This window comes from Mobula hypostoma, chromosome 6, assembly GCF_963921235.1.
Source record: "Mobula hypostoma chromosome 6, sMobHyp1.1, whole genome shotgun sequence".
Classification (NCBI taxonomy): Eukaryota; Metazoa; Chordata; class Chondrichthyes; order Myliobatiformes; family Myliobatidae; genus Mobula; species Mobula hypostoma.
The window spans coordinates 50,260,614-50,287,117 of record NC_086102.1 but is presented as its reverse complement, the minus strand read 5'-3'; the positions used below and the strand labels follow the sequence as shown (position 1 = coordinate 50,287,117).

The 26,504-nt window shown below is 41.6% G+C and overlaps 1 protein-coding gene across 4 annotated transcripts in view; it reads left to right on the top strand.

The window, feature by feature from the left end:
* si:dkey-100n23.5 overlaps positions 1-26,504 on the top strand; it is a 181,738-nt gene that overhangs the window by 139,988 nt on the left and 15,246 nt on the right. The gene's annotated exons all lie outside the window — the stretch shown is intronic.

Sequence of the window (26,504 nt, the reverse complement as noted above, 5' to 3'; positions counted from 1 at the left end):
TTTATTTTTTATACATCTGAAGAAACTTCTGGTATCCTCTTTAATATTATTGGTTAGCTTATCTTCATATTCCATCTTTTTCTTCTTTATGACTTCTGTTTGTTTTTAAAAGCTTCCCAAACCTCTAACTTCCCACTAATTTTTACTTTACTATGTGCCCTCTCTTTGGCTTTTATGTTGACTTTGACTTCCCTTGTCAGTCACGGTTATGTCATTCTGCCTTTAGAAAACTACTTCTTCTTTGAGATATATCTATCCTGCGCCTTCCCAATTGCTCCCAGAAACTTTAGCCATTGCTGCTCTGCCATTATCCCTGTAAATGCCCCCTTTCAATCAATTTTGGCCAACTCCTCTCTTGTGCTTTTGTAATTTCCTTTACTTCATTGTAATACTGATTCATTTGACTGTAGCTTCTCCTTCTCAAATTGCAGGGTGAACTTTTATCATATTATGGTCATTCTCTCCTAAGGTTCCTTTATCTTAAGCTCTCTAATCAATTCCAGTTCATTGTACAACACCCAATCCAGAATAGCTCTGATCTCTTAGTGGACTCAACCATAAGCTACTCTTAAAAAGCCATCTTATAGGCATTCTGCAAACCCCCTCTTTGGTCTGAGCACCAGCCTGATTTTCCGAATCTGCCGGCATATTGAAATCCCCCATGACTATTGTAACATTGCCCTTTTGAAATGCATCTTCTATCTCCTGTTGTAATTTGTAGGCCACATCTTTGCTACTGTTCAGAGGTCTGTCTATAACTCCCATCAGAGTATTTTTATCCTTGCAGTTTCTTAACTCTACCCACAAGGATTCTACATCCTCTGATCCTGTGTCACCTCTTTCTAAGGATTTGTTTTCAGTTTTTGCCAACAGAACCATGCCTACTTGCCTGTCCTTTTGACATGTATGTCCTTGGATGCTAAGCCCCCAGCTATAATCTTCTTTCAGCCATGATTCAGTGATGCCCATAACATCATACATAGAAACCTCTAAGTGCACTACAAGATCATCTACCTTATTCTGTGTACTACATGCTTTCAAATGTAACCCCTTCAGTCCTGTATTCATCACCCTTTTCGATTTTGACCTCCTGTTACATTGCAGTTCGTCTCTTGACTGCAATTTTGCCCTATCATCAGCCTGTCCTTGCTAGCAGTCTCACTACACATGCCTCTTTTTGTAAACCAACTACCCCATCCTCACCCTATCAGTCTGGTTCCCATCCCCCTGCCAAATTAGTTTGAGCTCTCTTGAACAGTTCTACCAAACTTGCCTGCAAGCATATTGGTCCATTTCGGGTTCAGGTGTAACCCATCCCATTTTTGAGGGTTGTATCTTCTCCAGAAGAGGTCCCAATGATCCAGAAATCTGAACCTCTGCCCACTGCACCAGTTTCTTAGCCATGCAGTTATCTGCCAAGTGCTCCTATTTGTACCCTCACTGGCAGCAATCCAGATTCTGTCTCTTAACTTCAATTGGAATTGTTTTTTTGCACTTAGATTGTAGCTGGACTTCTTGTATAGTCCTTGAATGCCACAGATATAGCCCTCAGCAGACTATGAATCTCGTGGTTCATCCACAGCCTTTGTTGTTGTGTTTGTTATTGTTCACAAAATTGTTTTTCATAGCTTATGTTCTGATCACTCACTAACGAATTTCAATAAATATAGTTGTTCTTGTTGCAAGTACAGTATATTTGCAGATATGATGTAAATCACAAAATATTAATCTTAATACAAAGTAATGATTTCTTAAAACTAATATCTTCTCTATGAATGATAGATTTGTTACCTTTACTTTTGTAGTTTCAAATAAGAGTTTTGATTTGTATCACAAGTCTTCTTGACCACCTCAGTCCTGATGCAGGGTTTTGACCTAAAACATTGGCAGTTTTTTTCTCCCACAGATGGTACTTGACCCACTGAATTCCTCTTGCAGTTTGTCTTTTGCTTAGTTAACCATCGGTCTCAGCAAATATTTCTTGAGAGTTAAGAGCTTCTGACATTTGTCTTTAATTATACTTTGAATAATTACAATTTCCATGGTAAATTAAGTAAGTGCTCTAATGATTAGAAAAAAAGGAAGAATATGGAGGAGGTAGAGAAGCAGATTTATTTCACTCTCCACAGATGCTGCCTGACCAGCTGAGTATGTCTACCATTTTCTGTTTTTATTTCAACCGTCAAGAATCTGCAGATATATAATTTTTTAGGGTATATTGACATACAGTGCAGAATAGGCGCTTCCAGCTGGCTAGTACACTGTGCTGTGTACCATCATTACACCGTACCGAAGTTTGTGTGATAATGATAGTGTGGGTGCCACAGTAGCATAGTGATTAGATCAATGCTAGTACAGCTCAGGGTATTCCGGAGTTTGGAGTCTGTACGTCCTCTCCATGGAATGCCTGTGTTTTCCCCAGGTGCTCCGATTTTCTCCCACAGTCCATTGTAAATTGTCCCGTGTTTAGCTTAGGATAAAACAGGTTTGTCAGGAGTTGCTGGGGCAGTGTGTCTCAATGGACGGAACAGCCTACTCTGTGCTAAGTACAGTACTGTGCAAAATCTTAGGCATGTATATTTAGCTAGAGTGCTTAAGACTTCCGCTCAGTACTGTATTTGTCAAAGTGGAGTGGACAGCGAGTTTGTAAATCTGGCGGGAGTAAAGGATGTTAGAAATGGCGAGGGTGGAGCGCTGCGGGAGAAGTATGGGACAGGTGAAAGAGGAAGAGTGCCTTGGGTGGGGAAGTTGGGTTGCTCAGGTGCAGACGCCAGGCAAGGTAATTTGATTCCAAACAATTGGTTTATTGATCATTACAGAAAGTCTTTCAGGTACTTCCTATACCCTCACCTCTCCCCTATATCCTAATCATGATTCCCCTCTCCCTGCCCCCTTCCCACTCTCAGTCCACAATAGAGACCCATATCAGAATCAGGTTTATCAGTTCTTACACATGTCATAAATGTGTTGTTTTTTTTGCGGCAGTAGTACAGTGCAATACCTGAAATTACTACAGTACTGTGCAGAAGTCTTAGGCGCCCTAATTATATATGTGTGCCTAGAACTTTTGCACAGTACTGTAAGTAAATAAATGAAAATAATAAGCTTTGACATTATGTTGTACACTATATCTACCATTATGTTATTCTACTTTTAGATGCTCAGTCTTTTATGTATGCAATCACTGCTGAAATAGTGTATCTTTTAGAATAAAAAGTGCTTCCAACAATGATTACCGGATGGTAATCTAACAAAAGCTTTCACAATCCTCAATGTCAGTATAATGAAGCTTGAACAATGTATTACATTTGAACCACAGAATGTATTACAGCCTTGTAATCTCCTTTTGGTTTTGTCTCTAAAATTTCAGTGTTTCAGCCATGTTTGGTTTTCAATTACTTTACTTTCTATTCACACGCTACAGAATAATTTCTGCAAATCTATTATATTGACGAGATCCTGTAATGTAAGGCTGTTGTCAGTTGATTAAAACCTATTTTGAACTTCAACCAAAACTTACTTTCATCCCATCTCGTACAACTCCTCAGATATGTCATAGAGTCATAGAGAAGTACAGCACAGATCAGGCCTTTCGGCCCATCTAATCCATGCCGAAACCGTTTAAACTGCCTACTCCATTCGACTTGCACCGGGACCATAACCCTCCATACCCCTACCATCCGTGTACCTATCCAAACTTCTCTTAAATGTTGAAATCGAGCCCACATACACCACTTGTGCTGGCAGCGCATTCCATACTCTCATGACTCTCTGAGTGAAGAAATTTCCCCTCATGTTCCTCTTGGACTTGTCACCTTTCACCCTTAATCCATGACCTCTGGTTGAAGTCTCACTCATTCTTGGTGGAAAGTCTGCTTGCATTTACCCTATCAATACCCCTCATAATTTTGTATACCTCTAATAAATCTCTCAATCTTCTACATTCTAAAGAATACAGTCCTAACCTGTTCAATCATTCCTTATAACTCAGGTTTTCCAGACCTGACAACATCCTTGTAAATTTTCTCTGCACACTTTCAACCTTGGTTGCATCTTCCCTGTAGGTAGGTGACCAAAACTGCACACAGTACTTCAAATTAGGCCTCACATACATTTTATACAACCACGACATAACATCTCATTTCTTGTACTCAATACATTGATTTATGTGCCAGAAGCTTTCTTTATGACCCTATCTACCTCCAATATCACTTTCAATGAATTATGCAGCTATATTCCCAGATCACTTTGTTCTACCGCATTCCTCAGTGCCCTACCATTCACTGTGCAGGACCTACCCTGGCTGGTCCCACCGAAGTGCAAAACCTCGTCTGCATTAAATTCTGTCTGCCATTTTTCTAGCAGATGCAGAACTCTGCAAGCCATGATAGCCTTTCTCACTGTCCAGTACACCCCTAATCTTAGTGTGAACTGCAAATCGGTTGATCCAGTTAACCACATTATCATCCAGATCATTGATATAGATGACAAACACCAATGTTCACAACACTGATTCATGCGGCAGGCCTCCAGTCAGAGAGACAACCATTTACTACCACTCTCTGGTTTCCCCCACAAAGCTAATGTCTTATCCAATTTACTACCTCATCTTGAATGCATTGTGACCGAACCTTCTTGACCAACCTCCCATACAGGACTTTGTCAAATGCCTTGTCCATGTAAACAGCATCCACTGCCTTGCCTTCATCCATTTTCCTGGTAACTTCCTCGAAAAACTCCATTAGATTGGTTAGACACACAAAGCCATGCTGACTGTCCTTAATCAGTCCATGTCTATCCAAATACGTATATATCCAGTCCCTAGAATACTTTCCAATAACTTTCCTGCAACTCACCAGCCTATAATTCCCTGGTATATGTTTAGAGCCTTTTTTTTAAAACAGCAGAACAACATTGACTATTCTCTAATCCTCTGGTACATCTCCTGTCGCTAAGGATGATTTAAGTAGCTCTGCTAGGGCCCCAGCAATTTCTGCACTTGCCTCCCGTAGGGTCCAAGGGAACACTTTGTCAGGCCCTAGGGATTTATCCATCTGATTTGCCTCAGGATAGCAAACACCTCCTCCTCTGTAATCTGTACAGGTTCCATGAAGTTGAGACCAGTTTTCTTCATTTCAGTAGACTCTATGTCTGTCTCCTGAGTAAATTCAGATGCAAATAATTCATTTAAGATCTCCCCCATCTGTCTTGGCTCCATACATGGATTACCATTCTGATCTTCCAGCAGACCAATTTTGTTTCTTGCAATCCTTTTATTCTTTGCATACCTGTAGAAAAAAATTCATGCCTTCTTTTAACCCTCCTGATTTATGTCTTAAGTGTACTCTTGCATTTTCTTAGACTCCATGAGCACCTCATTTGTTCCTACTTGCCTACACCTGCTATGTTCACTGTCCCACTTAAGAATGCTGAAGACTCAGTCTGAGATGCCCCAGACCCTGGCCCCCAGAAGGCAATAAGTCATCCAGGAATCTTGTTCTCGTCTGCGAGTTGCTGCCTTTTATATTTGGTCAGCAAACCTGAGTGAAATTCCGTCTTCTTAAGTTTCTGATCTCCCAGTTGGTTGCTGGTCAAAGCTCAGTTTATGGTTATTAATTTTGTTTTCTTACAGCTATAAAGTGATCTTTTCTTTGAATATGTAAATCTCTAACGGTGAACCGAAACAACCAATGCCTATTGGTCAGCTGACATCCAATCCCAGGCTGACTTTCACTGATTGGTTGTTATTCCTATCAACATCTCAAATGTTCTTGGGTAAACCATTTAAATAGTAGTGCTTTGGGATGCACTGTTGAGTTTTGAGAATTTTGTAGTTGTGTGGTTTTACTGAATAAATGATTATTTTGTGTTCTGACTTGGTTTTATCTCCTGGCTTCAGGTCTCATCAGTATTTTGTAAGCAAGTGAACACAACAAATTGGTGCAACACACACAGAATGCTGGAGGAACTCACCAGGCCAGGTAGCATCTAGGAAAAAAGTACAGTCGAAGTTTTGGCTGAAATATCAACTGTACTCTTTTCATAGATGCTGCCTGGCCTGCTGAGTTCCTCCAGCATTTTGTGTGTGTTGTTCGGATTTCCAGCATCTGCAGATTTTATCTTGTTTGTGATTGGGCAACAAATTGGTGACAAGGTGCTGTATTATATCACCTTGCACAATTTCAGCAGAAGACTTGCGCACGGCTCTACAACAGCAGCAAGCTCAATTTGAGGCAGCCCAGCTGAAGATAATTGAAACCTTGACCTGCAGGCTTTCAGTGAGTCTAACGATGTTGGTGTCAAACACTGAACAGAACACTTGTGAGTCAGTTGTTGCATCGATTACCACCTGCCAGCTCGATGCCGCTTTGGGAATTACGAAGATATATTCAGGTCAAGTTCACCAACATCTGCACTTTGCGCCCAAAATTGGGTATTGCTGAACCTGAATGTTGTTTCAACTTTGTCCTGCCTAAGAACCCACGTGACCTGCCCTTTGATGAAACTGTCCAGCAGCTTACAAGCATATTTGGAAAGTAGTTACCTCTCTTCAGTATTCGTGACCATGATGCCAATGACTTCATCACATATGTGGGTGTTGTCAATCACAAATCTGAAAAGTTCAAGCTGTGTTCAAGCATGATTGAGTTACAGTCTGATCTTTATTTGTGGACTTCAGGCTCCTGGTTAAGCAGATGTTTGCAAATGACTCCTGGCCAGACTGGAGGAAGACCCTGATGTGGCTCTACAAGTTGTCACTCAAGGATGTCAGTGTTTGACCATCCTGAAACACGATTCCAATCTGGTCAAACAGAGCCATGACAATGCAGTTTCCAAAGGCCCAGATGTCATCACTCAGCTGGTCCCCCAGCGACCAAACGCTGTTTGTTGGAACTGTGGTGCATGGTATTACGCAAGAAACTGCCCATAATTTCAGCAAATGCTAATGCTGTGGTCACAAAGAATGCATTTGCCATCCTTCACTGTGTTCGAGGCCAGTGAAGCACAAGGACAAGAAGTTTCAGAAACGATCAAAATCTACAAGGATTTTAATGGTCACGTTCAAAGTTGCCTTACGGTCCCAGGAGGTGGTATGTCAATGTATTTATCAACAATCATTTGATCAAGCCACAATTCGATATGGTGTCAGACATCACCATTAGCTCCAAACACATGTGGTAGGCACTTGGGTCCCCACCAGTCACATTAACTCATCACTCTGCCTGCAGTGCATCGGGTGGAACCCTCCAGCTGACTGGTGAACTGCACTGCATGGTGAAGCAGAACAGTATCAAGTCAATGGTAAGTGTTACCTAACAGACCAGTAAGATCTGAATGCCCTTGGCATTGACTGACTGGACAAGCTTGATCTCTGGATGAGGTCTGTACAAAGACATTGGCTGTTTAAATCATGTCAGTGCAACACTCACAACACGCTGGAGGAACTCGGCAGGTCGGGCAGCATCCGTGGAAAAGATGGTCGACGTTTCGGGCCGGAACCCTTCGTCAGGACTGTAGAGGGAAGGGGCAGAGGCCTTATAAAGAAGGTGGGGGGAGGGTGGGAAGGAGAAAGCTGGTAGGTTCCAGGTGAAAAACTAGTAAGGGGAAAGATAAAGGGGTAGGGGAGGGGAGGCAGGGAGGTGATAGGCAGGAAAGGTGAAGAAGGAATAGGGGAAAACACAATGGGTAGTAGAAGGAGGCAGAACCATGAGGGAGGTGATAGGCAGCTGGGGGAGAGGGCAGAGTGACATAGGGAAAGGGAGGGGGAGGGAATTACTGGAAGTTGGAGAATTCTATGTTCATACCAAGGGGCTGGAGACTACCTAGACGGTATATGAGGTGTTGCTCCTCCAACCTGGGTTTAGCCTCATCATGGCAGTAGAGGAGGCCATGTATGGACATATCTGAATGGGAGTAGGAAGCAGAGTTGAAGTGGGTGGCTACTGGGAGATCCTGTCTGTTTTGGCCAACTTCCGGTAATTCCCTCCCCCTCCCTTCCCCTATCCCTATGTCACTCTGACCCCTCCCCCAGCTGCCTATCACCTCCCTCATGGTTCTGCCTCCTTCTACTACCCATTGTGTTTTCTCCTATTCTTTCTTCACCTTTCCTGCCTATCACCTCCCTGCCTCCCTTCCCCCACCCCTTTATCTTTCCCCTTACTGGTTTTTCACCTGGAACCTACCAGCCTTCTCCTTCCCACCCTCCCCCCACCTTCTTTATAGGGCCTCTGCCCCTTCCCTCTACAGTCCTGATGAAGGGTTCCGGCCCGAAACGTCGACCGATCTTTACCACGGATGCTGCCCGACCTGCTGAGTTCCTCCAGCATGTTGTGAGTGTTGCTTTGACCCCAGCATCTGCAGAATATTTTGTGTTTACAAATCATGTCAGTCATCGCCACACCAATCTCTGTACGTGAGACCATAGAACAACAACTGCAACAGCGCTATGCAGTAATGTTTCAAAAAGATTTAGGCTGTTGCACCAAATTGCAAGCAGAACTCTTCTCTGTCCAAATGCAAAGCTAGTCTTCTGTCCATAAAGAACAAAGAAACATAGAAAACCTACAGCACAATACAGGCCCTTTGGCCCACAATGCTGTGGCGAACATGTACTTACTTTAGAGATTACCTAGGGTTACCCATAGCCCTCTATTTTTCTAAGCTCCACGTACCTATCCAGGAGTCTCTTAAAAGACTCTGTCGTATCTGCCTCCACCACCATCGCCGGCAGCCCATTCCACACACTCACCACTCTGCGTAAAAAACTTACCCGTAACATCTCCTCTGTACCTACTTCCAAGCACCCTAAAACTGTGCCCTCTCGTATTACCATTTCAACCCTGGGAAAAAGCCTCTGACTATCCACACGATCAATGCCTCTCATCATCTTTTAGTACCATACACAGGCTTAGCGATTGTTGGGCAAGGGCTGGAGGTCAACAAGCTGGTGTGAATAAAGCTTTCAGCTATTCATATTGGGAAGCTCTGAAAGTCATCATTAAGAAAGCCAACGGCACGGTGAGGCTGTGTACAGACTTCCCAACTGGTCTCAGTGTGGCTCTGGAGACAGGTCAATACTCGTTACCACTGCCTGCAGACCTTTGTAAAATTGAGCGGTGGTTACTACTTTGTGAAGTTTGACTTGGCTGAAACCTATCTCCAGGTAGAAATGGCAAAAAATTCACAGAAGCTTCTCACCATTACAGCATTTAAGGGGTTGTTTTCCTCCTGTCTTCCTTTTGAACTAAAGGCAGCTGCTTCAATTTTCGAATAGCTTATGGACACCATGCTCAGTAGTATTAATAGTGTTGCTGCTTACCTTGACAACATCATTGTGATGGGCATGGATCAGACAAAACTATGTCTGGACCATGTTTTGAACAAACTACTAGTATCTGGACTGCAGCTTAGGGCAGAAGGGTTACAGCCTACTGATGTCTTCAGTCAAGAATCTGGAGTTTGTCATAGATGAGCACGGTTGACACCCAGATCCCAAAAATATCACTGCTTTCTTAAGGATGCATCCATCATCTGATGTCGGCACTTTATGATAATTTTTGGGCACGATCAGTCATTATTCAGCATTCCACCCAGCAATGCAGTGGCTGAAGGAGCCACTCTGCCACCCTGCTCAACAAGGGTGCCACGTGGAAGTGGTCCAAAGAATGACAAAAGGCTTTTGATTAGGTGAAGAATACGCTGTCATCCGATCTTCTCTTGAGGGATTTCAACTGAGAGTTGCCAGTCGTTATGACAGATGTATCCAACTACGCGTTGGGAGCTGTCATATCCCATATCTTCCCTGATAGTTCCAAAAAAATGTTGTGCATGCAGCCAGATCACTGACCGCAGCAGAAAGGAACTATGGACGAATTGGAAGGGAGCCTTGGGAATCATCTTCACTTTGAAGAAATTCCACAAAATGTTTTATGGCAGATGCTTCACTCTCTCTACTGATCAAAGCCACTGTTGTCCATCTTTGGGTCTTAGAAAGGATCCCAGTGTATACAGCTAACTGTTCACAAAGATGGGCAATGGTGTTATTCGCCAATGATTTTGAAATCAAGTACACATCAACCTAGGAACTTGGTCAGGCAGATGCCCTCTCCAGACTTATGAATCAATGGGTTACTGAAAACAAAGACGCAGCTGTAGCTACGATTTCAATTGATCGGGAAGTTCACTGGCTTGTATTGGATGCTGCTGAAGTTCTTCCGGTCACAGTTGATATCAGAATGAAACAGTTGCAGATCCAGTTCGTCAGCATATCTCCAGACACCTCATTGATGTATGGCCAGTCAAGGTTGAGGAAGAGGTTGTACTCTTCTACTGACATCATACATTGCTCTCAACTGTGCACTCTTGCTGAAATCTTGGAGACAGAATAATGCCCAGGAACACTTCAACCAAAAGTACTGAAACAATTCCACCTTGCTCACCTGGGCATCAATCAAATGAAAGTCCTAGCAAGAAGCTTTGTGTACAGGCTGGGCATAGACAAAGGTATCACATCCGTACTCAGATCCACAACTGTGGTCTCAGGCTACTAGACCTTGGAACTGAGTATATATTGACTTCGGTGGCCCAATCAACAGGTGTACTTACCTTGTCCTGGTTGACACTGGAGTCCCCTCACTGGGCTCGTAAGCAAACTTGGCTCGTTAGCCAGCTCTTCTAACAGCCTTGTAACTCAGTGGTGAGGAGGCTACCTTTCATAAACAGTATACGTCTAGGGTTGGTATTATGTGGGGTTGTTCAACCAAACAGGAATGTTGTGATGTACTGATTAAAGATACCTCAATTGGGGCAAGTGCTGTGTAACTACTGCCCCCAATTATGGATATTGTGTATGACATCAGTAGAAGAGTACTGATTCTTCCTCACCCTTGACTGGCCTTACATCAATGAGGTATCTGGAGATGAGCTGAACAAGAAAAAAAACAGATCGTACACCACGTAAAATTATAAAGAAGGCATATTTATTAATATCAGCTTTTTTGAACAGTTAATAGGAAAAAGAAAGAAAAAATAAATAAAAGGGCCCATTCTGGTTAAACCAGTCCATTGTGCCCAATGACCACTGGAGCTCATACTGCATTTTGTCATATACTCAAGCACTGGACCCACAGTCAGAGTGAAAACACCCACCACATTCTGGACTTCCCTCAAAATCCTTCTTGAACGAACTGGCTCTTCCTCAGGAGTGTTGACCCTTCTTGGAGCCATTCATCTGCACAAAGCACTTTGTGCAATGGCAACTCTCCTTCCAACAGCATTCTGTGGCATCTTCCCCTCAGTCTTCTCTCAGCTCCCGCCTAAAGACCCGTCCTTCACCAAAAATTCTTTCTGTCCCCTCTCTCTAGTACTTTCTCCTGATCCCACCATGCTGATTGGCTGACACAACATTCCTAAGTTGAACAACATGGCCGCTTATCTCTAGCCAAAACCAAAATATTCTACCAGCAGGACCAGCAATTTGTGTGTGCTTGTTTCTGACAACAGCACTCAATTCAGTTTACAGCATTTTGCGGCATTGTCCACATCTGCTCATCCACAGTCCAACGGGCAAGCAGAGAGGTTTGTGAATACCCCTTCAAACATTTGCTTCTGAAATCAAGAGGGTAAGGAGCATCAACATATTTCTGCTGACATATCGAATTACAGCACATCCAGGCCTCGAGGGAAAGTCTCCTGAAGCAGTTTTGGGAAATAAAGTGCACAGTGTTTGATGCAATGCTGCCACAGCATCCAGCGTCCAAGATCATGGCAGGTGAAGTCATTCAAGCCCGGAGCTGTAGTGTGGGTTAGACAGTATCAGGATGTGCAGGACCCCTGGCTACCATGTCAGATTGTCAAAAAATAGGAAAAGTGCTCTATGGATTTATCGTAGACAGACATCGCTGGCGTCGCCACATCAATCATTTGTGGCTGCATACTCCTGAAGGCACAACAAGTTTGTCGCCAGGTCATCAAACACAGAGCTGGACCTTCATCGCTTGGAAGTGTTGATTAACCCAACCAAACCAACCACCAATGCCAGCACAGCCGCAAGCAACATTGCGACAAGAAAGTGGCAGCCTGCATTCACTAAGGACTGATAATCAGCATAAACTGGTTGTTCCAATCTAAATGAACCCTTGACTCAAATTCTACAGTTAATGATCTTCAAGAGGGAGGTATTATACCGCTAAACCAGCCAATGCCTATTGAACAGCTGACAACTAAACCCAGGCTGACTCTCACTAATTGGTTGTTCCTATCAATTCTTGGGTAATCCATTTAAGTAGCTGTGCTTTGGGATGTACTGTTAAGTTTTGAGATTTTTGTAGTTGCATGGTTTTACTGAATAAAGGTTTATATTTCATGTTCTGGCTTTGTTCTACCTTCTTGCTCCATGTCTCATCATCAGTTATAGATGAGCGAACAGAACAAAATCAAATAAAACTTTTTCTATTAAAAACTTAGCAACAGTAAATTCCCTGAACATAGGTGATATTAATTTTCACTTTGGTAAAACTCTTTTTCAAAGTTCCTGCAATTTAGTAAGTGGACCATTAATTAAAAATTGCATCCTAAGTCCAATCAGTGGCACGAGCATGCAGCTTTCAAAATTCAGGCTCATTAATAATGATTGTCTTTGTGATTTGTGTCTCCGGAAATTGATTAAGCTTTTGATATAAAAGAATAAAGTGTGTACATCATGGAAATATCTTGAGGTGCAATAAAGATTGTGCATCTCTATAAGTATGATCATTAATGGTTGATATTTTTCTCTAAGAATAATATTTTAATTATAATTTCTGAAATTATTTTCCAAATGTGCAGGTACAGATAAACCCTGATACAGCAATAGCTAATATTGTTCACACCTTACCTTTGAATTAAGTATGACTGGACCTTTATTTCTAGAAATGTAACCAAGAATGTACATCCTGAAAATGGTTTCGTTAGTGTAGCTGAACTTGGAACAGCATGATGCACTGAACAAAAGCATACATCAAAAATTCCAGTACAGTCATAGGCTTTTATTTAGAAGGTAGGTCAAAAAGCAAACTGCTAGAGGATCTCAGTGGGTCAAGCAGCATCTGTGAAGATGGAGAAGGAGGTAGAGTCAGAGGCTGGAAAGTGATGTTGATGCAACAGTGGGCTCTAGATTCTGGAAACCGAGAAGTCAGCCAAATGATGTGGAACTGGATAAGGGGGGGGGGGTGATGATTACTCAGAACCAGGTTGGAAATAAAAGAGAAAGATTACATTATAAACACAAAAGATACTGAAGATGTTAGAAATCCAAAGCAACTCACACAAAATGCTGGAGGGACTCAGCAGGTCAGGCACTATCTATAGAAATGATTAAACAGTCGATGATTTGGGCCCTTACCCTTCATCAAGATTAAATTAACTTTCTTTGTCATATGTATATTGAAACATACTGTGAAATGGATTGTTTGCATCAACACAGTCTGAGATGTGCTGGGGCAGCCTACAAATGTTGCCATGCTTCTGGTGCCAACATAGCATGTCCACAATTTACTAATCTTGACTCGTTTGTCTTTGAAATGTGGGAGGAAACCAAAAGCCCACAGAGGAAACCTATGCAGTCATGGAGAGAATGTACAAACTCCTTACAGACAGCAGTGGGAATTGAACCCCGATCTTACAGCTAGAGCTGGTGCTGTAAAGTGTTACTTTAACCACTAACCCACTGTGCCACCTGTGAATCTGGGTTGGGGGAGTTGGAAACAAGGTGTTAAGTACAGCAAAAAGAGAGAAAATGAATACCGTTGGTATGAGTTATCTGAAGTTGGAAATTTCAGTGGATTGTAGACAGACCAGGTGAAGTGCAAGGTATCTTGTAGCTTGCCCACTCTGGCTGCAGAGAAGGCAAAGGGAGATTAATGCAATCTGGAACTCAAGATGGCCATTGTAGACAGAATGAATGTGCTCAGCAAAACACACAAAATGTTGGAGGAACCCAGCAGGTCAGGCAGCATCAATGAAAAGGAATCAGTGGTTGACCTTTTGGGTCACGATCCTTCAGCAGCACTGGAAAGGAAGGGGAAAGAAGCCCGAATAAGAGGTGGGGGAGGGACAGGAGTACAAGCTGGCAGGTTACAGATGAAAGCTGAGAGGAGAAGGTGGGTGGGCGGATGGGTGGGGAAGGAGGTATGAAGTAAGAAGCTCGGAGGTGATCAGTAGAAGGGGTAAAGAGCCGAAAAAGAAGGAATCCGAAAAAAGAAGAGAGTGGATCATAGAGATAAGAGTGGAAGCAGACAGGTAAGTGAGGAGAAAAGGGGTATGAGGAGAACCAGAATGGGGAATGGAAAAAGTGAGAAGGAGTGGGGATGGGGGAAGAAATGTCAGAAGTTTACCCAGTCATTTCACCTGTGAGTGTATCAGAGTTACCTACTGTATCTGGTGCTCCCAGTGCAGCCTCCTTTCCATTGGTAATAGCTGCTGTAGATTGGGGGACTACATTGTCAAGCACCTTTGCTCCGTACACCACAAAAGGCAGTATTCCCTAGTGAACACCCATTCTAATTCTACTTCCCATTCCCATATGTCAGTCCATGGACTCCTCTATGGTCTCAATGAGGCCACTCTCAGGGTGGAGCAGCAACACCTTATATTCCATCTGCGTAGTCTCCAAGCTGATGGCATGAACGCTGATTTCTCTAACTTCCAGTAACTTCTCCCCCCCCCCCAGCCCCGCCCCCGCTTCTCTCTTTTTCTATTCCACATTCTGGCTCCCCTTTTATCCCTTTTATTCTCCTCACCTGCCCATTATCTTCCTCTGATGCCCCTCCTCCTTCTTGCTCCCATGGTCCACCCTCTTCTCCTGTCAGATTCCTCCTTCTTCAACCTTTTACCTTCTCCACCTACCACCTGTGAACTTTTTTCATTTGCCCCCCCCAATTCACCTTCCCTGTCACATGGTTTCATCTATAATCTGCCAGTTTGTGCTCCTTCCCTTCCACACACCATTTTATTTTGGCTTTTTCCCCCTTCCTTTCCAGTTCTGATGAAGAGCCTGAAATGTCAACTGCTTTTTGCCTCTCCATAGGTGCTCGCTGACCTGTTTAACCAGCATTTTGTGAGGGTTGCTCTGCATTTCCAGCATCTGCAGAGTTTCTCATATTTATAATGTGTTCAGTGAAGTGGTCATCTTGTCTGTACTTAGTTTCCCCTGTGCTCTTAGCCCCGAAGCAGGGTTTCAACCTGAACTCCACAGATGCTACTTGAACCACTAAATTCTTCCAGCAGTTTGTTTTTCACTTCAGATTCCGGCATCTGAAGTCTCTTTGTTTGGAGGATGTTTGAGAAAATATTCATTTACTTGGCATCCATAACTTAAAATCAGGAAACTTTCACCTCTGCCCATGAATTTATTATCAAGTTGTTATTATATCAATTCCACAGTAAGTTATATGGCTCGTATTGGAATTGTGCCTTTGCCTCAGACTCGTTTGGTAGCAGTATTTGAATTTAATTACAATCTTATTGGGCCAGATCATACTAAACGGGGCTTACTGCGTGATCCCTGCACTTGCACAATTATCTGGACTAGATCCTGAGGGCAGCCTGGATGGCACTCCCATGTTCGTATCCAGTGATGTGCTCGGGATGACGAGAAGACCACAGATAACACAGCGGAGCAATCCACCTCCCCACATGCCCACAATTGTCCCTGACAAAAGGCAAGGCTGTTTTTTGTCAACAATATCTCTAACATAAAGACAAGTATAAAATTATAAAGATTGAAGTAAATGAAGAATAAAGTTAGTTTAAAATGCATTACAGCACTTAAAAGCACTAAAACAAAATAATATTTAAAATGTGCCTCTCAATCTGCAGGTCTAGAATTCCCATTGAAATCTGAGGGGTTTTAGACCCTGCACTGGGAGCAAGTGTCGATTTTCCCAGGTCAAATTAATTTGCCACTGGATTTCTTAGAGGATACATGGGTAGACCGAAGTGAAGTATTGACCTCTGAGTCCATCGTTAAACCCCTACTGCCAGTGAGTGTATTAAAACTAGAATTTAATTTTTTATTTTAGTACTGTTCATTGTGAACATTATTGATCTAGTTTGAACCATTATGCAACCCATCCCAGGAAACACAATGTAAGGAATGGCATTTGGTTCTCAGATTATTTTTTGAACTTTCGGAAATCTGATGTGTGATCTTTGGCTTGAATGTTCCTTTTATTACACTTTCAGCAGCTCAGCTACTTGACCTGATGTGCCAGTATAACTAACCTACCATGTATTAAAGCCATATACCATTTCACTATGGAGAAAATATAATTAGTCTATTCCATTTGTTTACTTAATCTGGCTTTTTGGTATCAAATATCAAACTGTCTACTCCCTGTGGTGATGGGAACATTGAGCAGCATCCAGTAAATCCTCAATTAGAAGTTAAAACAGAAGATGCTGCAAATACTCAGTGGGTCAGGCAGCATCAGAGAGAAAAAACAGAATTAACTTTTCATCAGATCTTTAGCAGTTTTATAAAGAAGATGGTTATTTTTCAAGATTGTTATGTACATTATATAATTTTATATACTGATAATTTGGAGTGAATGTTATTTAGTTTGATAGTCATTTTAAACTATACTGCAACTGCTGCTCTTGATATTTCCCCACATTAAGTAGAGAATAATTATACTATTTTATACCCTGCTGCAAACATCTCACTGTGCAGCATCTAACAGTCAACTAATTATATACATTTAAACTGTTAGAAACCATGCTAAAGTGTATATGGAAGTTTATTTTCTAATACATTGATATCAGTTCAATTTGTGCTGCTTTCAGTACAATTTGTCTTCTCCAATATTATTGCTCGTCATTACATTATGATAGCAATGGTCTATTATATCAACTGTCTGGTATGAAGTAGAAGAAAATTATGTTTAATTCTGATGCAAGACTGCTTTTATTATCAGTAACTTAGAAGGTTGGAGTAAGAAAAATACATTATTATTGGTAACTGAGTTACATCATGTTATTCAGTTGAATACTTTTGACGGAAACCATTTTCAGCTGAGTCTTGTTTTTAAACACGCATCATAATAGATTTATGTACTTAATCGAAATTAGTAATTCTAGTTTAGGGTTAAACTATTGAAAGTGTATACAAGGTGTCCTTAAAATTTCAGTGTAATGGTACATTGCTGAATGTTAAGCTATTTTTTGAACTTTATAGAATTTGTTCCAAACTGATAAAAGCCAGAGCATCATTATCACATCCTCTATCTGCCTCTCAAAGTTAAAAGTAAATTTATTATCAAAGTACATATATGATAGCAAATACTGCCCAGAGATTCATTTTCTTATAGGCATTCACAGTAGAACAAAGAAATACAATAGAATCAATTAAAAACTTCACACAGAGGGAGAAAGATCTCAGTGACAAAAATTAAAATAATACTTTCACAAATCTTCAGATTTTATACAAAACTTCTGTAGATCATAAGTTTCTTTTATTTCCATACTGTGTTTATGTGGACAGTTGAAGAGGTGCTTTAAGTGGAAATACAAAGGGAGACTGATATTTACTTATTTTTAATGAACACAGTTTCACAAAACAGGTAGCTGTATTTTTGAAAATTGATGTGAAACAATGGGAGTGGTATCATAATAAGAGTTGCATAATGACAGTCAGATTTTTAACAACTCCTTTATGATCAGGAGAAACAAAAAAGTTTACTGTTAAAGTATCCAATCCAAAGCTGTAATAAAATTTTAATACTTACAATAAAATGAAACCACTGACTCAACAACATAGCTGTTTCACTGTGCCCCTCCCACTCCACCCATCCCTAATGTTGGATTTTATCCATTTTCAAAGCTATAATCTGAGCTGTAGGCAGGAATCTAGAAGTATATGGATGACAAAAATTTATTTTCTGAAAAACTCTTCATAAATAAATTAAAGATATGAAGTCCTGAAACTATCTTGGATTTTCTTCCAGGATTTTAATTTTCCATACATTGATTGGGACTCCCATACTGTTAGGGGTCTAGATGGTTTACAGTTTGTAAAATGTGTTCAGGAAAGTTTTCTAAATCAATATATAGAGGGACCAACTAGAGGGGATGCAATATTGGATCTCCTGTTAGGAAATGAATTAGGGCAAGTGACAGAAGTCTGTGTAGGAGAGCACTTTGGTTCCAGTGATCATAACACCATTAGTTCCAATTTGATCATGGACAAGGATAGATCTGGTCCTAGGGTTGAGGTTCTGAACTGGAAGAAGGCCAAATTTGAAGAAATGAGAAAGGATCTAAAAAGCGTGGATTGGGACAGGTTGTTCTCTGGCAAAGATGTGATTGGTAGGTGGGAAGCCTTCAAAGGGGAAATTTTGAGAGTGCAGAGTTTGTATGTTCCTGTCAGGATTAAAGGCAAATTGAATAGGAATAAGGAACCTTGGTTCTCAAGGGATATTGCAACTCTGATAAAGAAGAAGAGGGAGTTTTATGAAATGTATAGGAAACAGGGGGTAAATCAGGTGCTTGAGGAGTATAAGAAGTGCAAGAAAATACTTAAGAAAGAAATCAGGATGGCTAAAAGAAAACATGAGGTTGCCTTGGCAGTCAAAGTGAAGGATAATCCAAAGAGCTTTTACAAGTATATTAAGAGCAAAAGGATTGTGAGGGATAAAATTGGTCCTCTTGAAGATCAGAGTGGTCGGCTTTGTGCGGAACCAAAGGAAATGGGGGAGATCTTAAATAGGTTTTTTGCGTCTGTATTTACTAAGGAAGCTGGCATGAAATCTATGGAATTGAGGGAATCAAGTAGTGAGACCATGGAAACTGTACAGATTGAAAAGGAGGAGGTGCTTGCTGTCTTGAGGAAAATTAAAGTGGATAAATCCCCGGGACCTGACAGGGTGTTCCCTCGGACCTTGAAGGAGACTAGTGTTGAAATTGGGGGGGCCCTGGCAGAAATATTTAAAATGTCGCTGTCTACGGGTGAAGTGCCGGAGGATTGGAGAGTGGCTCAGGTTGTTCCGTTGTTTAAAAAAGGATCGAAAAGTAATCCAGGAAATTATAGGCCGGTGAGTTTAACGTCAGTAGTAGGTAAGTTATTGGAGGGAGTACTAAGAGACAGAATCTACAAGCATTTGGATAGACAGGGGCTTATTAGGGAGAGTCAACATGGCTTTGTGCGTGGTAGGTCATGTTTGACCAATCTGTTGGAGTTTTTCGAGGAGGTTACCAGGAAAGTGGATGAAGGGAAGGCAGTGGATATTGTCTACATGGACTTCAGTAAGGCCTTTGACAAGGTCCCGCATGGGAGGTTAGTTAGGAAAATTCAGTCGCTAGGTATACATGGAGAGGTGGTAAATTGGATTAGACATTGGCTTGATGGAAGAAGCCAGAGAGTGGTGGTAGAGAATTGCTTCTCTGAGTGGAGGCCTGTGACTAGTGGTGTGCCACAGGGATCAGTGCTGGGTCCATTGTTATTTGTCATCTATATCAATGATCTGGATGATAATGTGGTAAATTGGATCAGCAAGTTTGCTGATGATACAAAGATTGGAGGTGTAGTAGACAGTGAGGAAGGTTTTCAGAGCCTGCAGAGGAACTTGGACCAGCTGGAAAAATGGGCTGAAAAATGGCAGATGGAGTTTAATACTGACAAGTGTGAGGTATTGCACGTTGGAAGGACAAACCAAGGTAGAACATACAGGGTTAATGGTAAGGCACTGAGGAGTGCAGTGGAACAGAAGGATCTGGGAATACAGATACAAAATTCCCTAAAAGTGGCGTCACAAGTAGATAGGGTCGTAAAGAGAGCTTTTGGTACATTGGCCTTTATTAATCGAAGTATTGAGTATAAGAGCTGGAATGTTATGATGAGGTTGTATAAGGCATTGGTGAGGCCGAATCTGGAGTATTGTGTTCAGTTTTGGTCACCAAATTACAGGAAGGATATAAATAAGGTTGAAAGAGTGCAGAGAAGGTTTACAAGGATGTTGCCGGGACTTGAGAAACTCAGTTACAGAGAAAGGTTGAATAGGTTAGGACTTTATTCCCTGGAGCGTAGAAGAATGAGGGGAGATTTGATAGAGGTATATAAAATTATGATGGGTATAGATAGAGTGAATGCAAGCAGGCTTTTTCCACTGAGGCAAGGGGAGAAAAAAACCAGAGGACATGGGTTAAGGGTGAGGGGGGAAACGTTTAAAGGGAACATTAGGGGGGGCTGCTTCACACAGAGAGTGGTGGGAGTATGGAATGAGCTGCCAGACGAGGTGGTAAATGCGGGTTCTTTTTTAACATTTAGGAATAAATTGGACAGATACATGGATGGGAAGTGTATGGAGGGATATGGTCCGTGTGCAGGTCAGTGGGACTAGGCAGAAAATGGTTCGGCACAGCCAAGAAGGGCCAAAGGGCCTGTTTCTGTGCTGTAGTTTCTATGGTTCTATGATACGTGGCCACAACATTATTTCCCCCTCTTAAACAAAAATATTTCTCACTTCCTTAACTTTATTTGCCCAAAGCCTTTTGCAGCAAAATAATGAACGTGGTTACTCATTATTTTTCTCATTGCTATTTTATTGACATGGTAACACTGTACCTATTAGTTGTTTGCAGTACAGTTAATGGGTTAATGATAGAATCAGCACTGGTTGCATTGCACAGATTTTTTAATATTTAAATCTGACTTCCACAAATTTGCAACCTTTCTGGAGTTGCAATCACAGTGTCTAGGCGGAGATAGAGTCTGGGAATGTGAAATCCCTTTTCCCAAATTGTGAGGGTTCTATCTCTGCAACTGTTTCTTAGCAGAAGCATTTGAGGACGTCTGTTTCTATGGATACAGTCCTAGCTATCAGTCTGAGAGTTGCACAGGATCAAGAGGTTTCTTGTCTTCCAAATACAAATCAAACTAATGGATCAGTTTTTCACTAGTATTGATTGAGACAGACAACTTCAGTCAGTGTCACTGTGCTGTGGTTTCCCACAGTATTTAATGAGAGAAATAATGTTGATGTGGCTTTTTATCTAGTATTGATTGTCTATCCTTTGCATTCACTGAACTTTAAATCAAAATACTTAGTTGTGTGTTTATTTATATTGTACTGGTCAATTAAATCTACTAATTTTTGTATTTATTTCCCACTCCCCACCACCTCTACAATTATTTGTAAACAATTATTTTGTGGACATAGTTCAGTGACAGAACATGATTTGTAGAATGATTGAAAGTATATTTAGCTGTCAAAGCCGCAACAGATGATTAACTATCCACAACATGTCAGCAATGTCTCTTATTATGACAGCAAGATAAATGGCTTTGCCACATGGGACATATCTTGGAATTAATTTCAAACACCATACTACTGCAGATTTTGGGTTTTCTTTTATTTTTTTTTAACTTCCAGGACCTTTGAAAGCCAATGAGTTTGCTATTGTACTAACTTTGCTGAAACTGAGATGATTTAAAGAAATAATTTTCCTGAAACATAGGCAAATTGACATGCAGTGATGTGCCATTATAAAGCAGGGTGCCAATCAAGCAGTCTGTGCAAAATTCAACATGTGGAGCAGTTGATGCAGGTGTACACCAGTTAAGGATTACATGATGACATACACAGTGGGAGGGTCTAACTGTTTGAAGTGAGCAAACCATTAAAATAATTGGAGAATTTGAACTTGCGTAATAATGTGAAGTTCTTTGTCAACAGTAGTTGTAAGCACAAGTTATATAAACACTAGAAAATATGCAGATGCTGGAAATTCAAGCCACCTTTTACTTCTTCCTCCCTTCTTGCGCTGACTTCTTACCGTTTTTTTCCAGTCCTAATGAAGGCTCTCACCCTGAAATGTCGACTGTTTGCTCTTTTCCATCAATGCTGCCTGGCCTGCTGAGTTCCTCCAGCACTTTGTGTGTGTTACAAGTTATATAAGACTGCATGCTGATGAGAAACTGTACTTTGTACTTACAAGGGTTTCTGTCTGGCTTCTATTTTTAAGCCAAAGCATGACAAATGTGGCTGTTACTCCAGTCAAGTCCTGCTGCCATCAGCATGGCCAGATCAAAAACACATTTGTATGCTTTTCAAAGTTTGTCCTTGTCAGAATTTGCATAGGCGCCACAGTAGTGTAGCAGTTAGCGCAACGCTGTTGCAGCTCGGAGCGTCGGAGTTCAGAGTTCGATTCCAACATCATCTGTAAGGAGTCCGTACGTCCTCCCCCTGGAATGCAAGAGTTTTCTCCACTTCCTCTGATCTCCTCCCACAGTCCAAAGATATACCAGTTAGTAGGTTAATTAGTCATTGTAAATTGTCCCGTGATTAGGCTAGGGATAATTTGGGGTTGCTGGGCAGCACAGCTGAAAGGGCCATATAGGCCTATTCCGTGCTGTACCTCTGTATAAAATGTAACAAAATAAAAATGAAATAATAGATCAGAAATGAACTATCACTTTTAGCCGTCACTTACATAAAAAACAACACCAGTATTGTTTCTAATGAAATATTCAACTAATATTGGCCACTTACTCAGTGTTGACTTTATTAGGTACACTGCTGTTCATTGCTAATACTTAATCAGCTAATTATGTGGCAGCAACTTTGTGTGTAAAACATGCAAACGTGGTCAGGAGGTTCAGTTTTTGTCCAATCCAAACATCAGAGTAGGGAAGAAATTGGATCTCAGTAACTTTGGCTGTAGAATGACTGTTGGTGCCATCCAGGGTGTATTTGAGTATCTCAGAAACAGCTGATCTTCTGAGATTTTCATGTGCAGCAGTCTCTAGAGTTGACAGAGAATGGTGCAAAAAATAAAAGTCATCCAGTGTGCATTAGTTCCTCTGGGTAAAAACGCCTTGTTAATGAGAGAGGTCAGAGGAGAATGGCCAGACTGGTTCAGGCTGACAGAAAGGCGACAGCAACTCAAAGAACCATGCATTAGTTCAGTGGTGTGCAGAGGAGCTTCTCTGAACGCACAACATACCGAACCATGAAGTGGATGGGCATTGGCAGCAGAAGACCATGAACATACACTTAAGTGGCCACATTATTAGATACAGGCTGTACCTAATAAACTGGCCATTGTGTATAAACAAATGTTTGAAATGTGAAGCTGAGTCTTCTGAATTGAAGAATTATTTAAAAGTGACTAACACTTAATGCGTATACTGAAAGTCATCATTTGCACTTCAAATATTGCATTATTTGGCTCATTCATGGCTGCAGGAATATAAAGGAAAGGTGACTTGGATCTCTTAGTTACTAATATTGTCAAATATCGGACTTACCTTATCGATGTGTGGTATAACCTTTCTGCAATAAAGGTCACTTTGCATTTCCAGGTTGTCAGAAATTGATGCTGTTAATTAATAGTGATAAGCCTGCTGATAATGTAGTACCATCCGTACTGGGCTTCAAAGCAAGTGGTCCCGTGTTCGTATTTGGCTGGCTCCTTGCAGGCTTGCTGCCTGATGCACCACAAGGCACGTTAAGGACCAGCAACCACAATGAATAGTGATAAGGATTTAATAGTTAGGGGAACATGTGGATATTTATGCAGTTAAAGATGTGACTGTGCATGTTGTGCCAAGGTCAAAGAGGTCACTGAACAGCTGCAGAACAACTTGAAGAGACACTGTAAGAGCCAGAGGTTGTGGTCCAAATTAGTACAAACTACATAAGTAGAAAGAGGGATGAAGACCTGCTGGCAGAGTTTAAAGATCTAGGATGGAAAAAGTTTGAGTTTAAAAAACAAGTTATTAATGGTAGTAGTCTCCACATATTACCAGTGCTGCACGTAAATGCGGAATTCAGAACATATGCCAGATGAATAGTGGCAAGAGAGATAACGTGGCGGGGGGAGAGAGAAACTTTAAATTCAAGGGAAACGCGGACAGTTTCTGAGGAGCTAGGATCTCAACAAGCTACGTGGGATTCCTCCTCAAAAAAGAACACAACCAATATATTTGTAAAGGGGTTTGCTGGTGCTCTTGGGGGGGGAATTTAATCTAGTTTGGCAAGAGGAAACAAAAGACATGTTTGAAATTAGTTGGTATTTAGGAAGGCAAATAAAACAGAAAAGGCAAGGGCAATGACATCCAGCATGTATTGGGAGGGGCACTGTGTAAAAACATAAGGTGAACTGGCAAGTAGAGTCAGAGTAAGAATAAACAATCAGAGTAAAGGGTGGTTCTAATTAATAAGTGGGTCAAGTGCATCAAGTTACAGACAAGGAACATTTATGAGCTGGTGATTATAACACTGAAGATTTAGGTTAGCTATAGAAAAGGAAAATAGAGCAATCTAAAGTGAAAATAATTAACAGGAGGAAGGGCAATTTCAGTGGGATGAAATTGGATCTGGCTCAGGTAAATTGGAACCAAATGTTAACATGCAAAACTATGGCGGAATAATGGGCAGCCCTTAAGGAAGAAATGGCTGTGGTATGGTTAAGACATGTTCTCCCAAGGGGCAAAAAAAGAAAACAAATAAATCCAGAGCTCCCTGGATGACAACAAAAGATACAGCAGAAACTAAAGCTGAAAAGTTAGTCCTGACGAAGGGTTTCGGCCTGAAACGTCGACTGCACCTCTTCCTAGAGATGCTGCCTGGCCTGCTGCGTTCACCAGCAACTTTTATGTGTGTTGCTTGAATTTCCAGCATCTGCAGAATTCCTGTTGTTTGCGTCTGAAAAGTTGTATCATTTCTTAATGCATGCATTACTAAATGACAATAAAAGAGGACTACGTGTCTTCATAATCCTAAAAAGGCTGCTTGTGACAAGTACAGGTTGTAAGTACCAGCAAGAACAGGTTGATTACAAAAAAATCAGAAAGGGAGGCACCTACAAACGAAAGTTGATGAATTAATGCAAGTCGGTACAGATTTGTTAAGAGTAAATCCTGTTTAGCCAAATTCAGTAGAATGCTTTGACGAGATAATACTTAGACCTGATGAAGATAACACAGTCAAACTGGTATGCATAGACTTCCACAATGCTTTTGATAAGGTGCTGCATAACAGACTTACCAGGAAAGCTGAATCACGTGACTTAAAAGAGACACAGACAGCATGGCTTCAAAGCTGTCAAAATATCTAACAGAAAGGGGTTGTGATGAATGGTTGTTGTCTGGTCTTGAGGAGGGTGAATAGCAGTGTTCCTCAGGGATTGCTTTCAGGGCTAGACCATTGTTTTTAGTGATCTGTATTAAAGACCGAAATGCAGAGATTTAAGCCAGAATTTCTAAATTTACGGACGTCAGAAAACTTGGCAGTATTGTGAGCTGCAAAGAAAATAGTCATAAGCTACCCCCGTATACAAACAGGCTGCTGGAGTGGGCAGATACATAACAGATGAATTTTAATGCAAAGAAATGTAAGGTGGTAACTTTTGGTGGAAAGTAAATGGACAGCCAGTATAAAATAAAGAAGACTGCTCTGAAAAGGGTGCGGGAGTAGAGGGATCTGGGAGTTATTTGTACAACTCATTGAAAATAGCAAGGCAATACCATCATGGCAAATAAACTGATTCCTAAGCTCCGGAACCTGGGCCTTAGCACTCAGATCTGCAGCTGGATCTTCAACTTCCTCACAGACAGGACCCAGGCTGTAAAAATAGGGGACGAGCTCTCCTCTACAATCACTCTGAGCACCGGTGCCCCACAAGGCTCTGTACTCAGCCCCCGCTGTACTCACTGTACACCCATTATTGTGTAGCCAAGTTTCCATCGAACTCAATATATAAGTTTGCTGATGACATAACAATTGTAGGCCATATCTCGGGTAATGATGAGTTTGAATACAGAGAGGAAATTAAGAACCTGGTGGCATGGTGCGAAGACAATAACCTATCCCTCAACGTCAGCAAGACAAAGGAATTGGTTGTTGACTTCAGAAGGAGTAGCAGACCGCACAACCCAATTTACATCAGTGGTGCACAAGTGGAACAGGTCAAAAGCTTTAAGTTCCTCGGGGTCAATATCACAAATGACCTGACTTGGACCAGCCAAGCAGAGTCCACTGCCAAGAAGGCCCACCAGCGCCTTTACTTCCTGTGAAAGCTAAAGAAATTTGGCCTGACCCCTAAAACCCTCACTAATTTTTATAGATGCACCGTAGAATGCATTCTTCTAGGGTGCATCACAACCTGGTCTGGAAATTGTCCTGTCCAAGACCGGAAGAAGCTGCAGAAGATCGTGAACACAGCGCAGCACATCAAACAAACCAATCTTCCGTCCTTGGACTCACTTTACACCAGATGCTGTTGGAGCAGTGCTGCCAGGATAATCAAGGATACGACCCACCCAGCCAACACACTTTTTGTCCCTCTTCCCTCTGGGAGAAGGCTCAGGAGCGTGAAGACTTGTACGGCCAGATTTGAGAACAGCTTCTTTCCAACTGTGATAAGACTGCTGAACAGATCCTGACCAGGATCTGGGCCATATCCTCCAAATATCCGGACCTGCCTTTCGGTTTTTTTGCACTACCTTACTTTACATTTTCTATTTTCTA